The sequence below is a fragment of the Saccostrea echinata genome, unplaced genomic scaffold (assembly GCF_033153115.1).
Source record: "Saccostrea echinata isolate AGI-Se365-2 ecotype Australia unplaced genomic scaffold, CSIRO_AGI_Sech_v1 ptg000012l, whole genome shotgun sequence".
In the NCBI taxonomy this organism is placed as follows: Eukaryota; Metazoa; Mollusca; class Bivalvia; order Ostreida; family Ostreidae; genus Saccostrea; species Saccostrea echinata.
Genome location: NW_026889761.1, coordinates 15,075,084 through 15,076,870, shown reverse-complemented (window position 1 = coordinate 15,076,870; position 1,787 = coordinate 15,075,084).

Here is a 1,787-nt window from a genome sequence, read left to right as displayed (position 1 = left end):
ATAATCTCAAATATTCGATTTTAATAATTGTCCATTAATTGTCGTGTTTACAAAATAGATTTAATACGCCAATTTTTATTTTGTTTACGACTGTGTATCAATGGTTCGCACGCGGTGGATCGCTTTAGATCTTCTCGACCGCGCATGATCGAGGATGGGTTACGTAACGGTAAACACAATAGAATTTGGGGTCCAGGTTAATGTAAGAATCACGCAGTTAATGATTGTGAATTGTTTGACCCTTAAAAGTTTTTTTTGCGTTTATATTGTTTGCTTTCATATTTAAACAAAGAAAAGATACTTGTACTTTTTTCTGTTTCTCTCTTGGAAGGTTCTTTATTTTAAAACACAATAAAAAGAGAAAGTTGTCACCGAATAATCTGAATAGGAACTAAAGAGCAGTTTAAAACCTAATTTTGAAAAAAAAAATTAGGATACAGTGTTGAAAGATACATTATTATATCATTAATGGCAAATTTATTTCAGTTATACGCATAAAGAGTTCTTCTTCACTAGCCAAATGAAAACGGGTCCTTGTTTACTGGTCTAGCTTTCTTTCCCTACATACACAAGACTCGAACAAAATAATATTTTCATGAAACAAAGAAAGTATAAAAGAACAACTTTTTATCGACAGCCATATCAAAATATTTTCCCGTTTTTGAGTTATAAAGCAAAAACTTTCAAGGGCCCTAGATCCCTAATTTAAGGGGCCAGCTCCTTTTTAGTGGTGTCAAATAAAAGGCAAGTAAATTGTACACAATCTACATGTCTTTATAAAATATTTCTTATTTAAAAGATACAAAGGAAAACATGTGTCAATTTTTGCTCTTTCATGCGTCCTAATTTTTGACCCCTATCTAGCTGCAGTTTGAACGCAGAAATCAAAAAACAAAAACAGTGTTGACATCTTCATTGCTTCTGTTTCTAATATTCAGTAGTATTTATGTTCCAACTTTTGTAGTCTCGGAATATTTGTCTGGAAATTAAAGACCCTAAATTTTCACTTCAAGGGAAATATCTCAAAAGCGGAAGTGGATTTTAGAAAAATATTACATTATTCTGATAGAGTTTTGTAACGTCTATAAACTCTGAAATTTTGATCAAAATCCGTTGAGAAATAAGCAAGATATGAGGCATCAAAGTTAACAAGTAGGGAAAAGAAGATAAAAATTTGGGCTGTAGCGGACGTTGATGTTTGGTATTTCGGGTAAAAATGAACTTCCAAGTACAAATTTACATATGTTGCTCTATCATCACTGAAAATCTCACGTTCCTGTGTTAAGTGCTTTTCTTGAAAATGCCCGGACAAACTAACCCTCGAAAATTACCAAATCTCGAAAATCTCCGGACCGGAAGTGACGTCATAAAATAAAAAAATATATATATATCTAGATTTTTTTATTCTCTATCAGACCTGAAAGTTTCATGAAAATCGGGCGAGCCGTTTCCGAGAAATCGCGTGCACAAAATCGGTAGGAAAAAAAATTAATAAAAATAGTGGAAAAGAAACCTAAGAATAACAGTAAGGTCTTCCGCTGAAGTCGGAAGACCTTAATAATAAAGGTGAAAAAGAAACCGAAGAATAATAGAAGGGTCTTCCGCTGAAGACGGAAGACCCTAATAATAAGAAAAGTGAAAAAGAAACAATAGAATAATAGAAGGGTCTTCCGCTGAAGACAGAAGACCTTAATCAGCATTCTGTCAGCACTCATTTCCAAAGTTTCATGGTCAAATGAAATTGTAAACGCATTTGACTTGATAGAAAAGGTCATTAAAAATTCCAT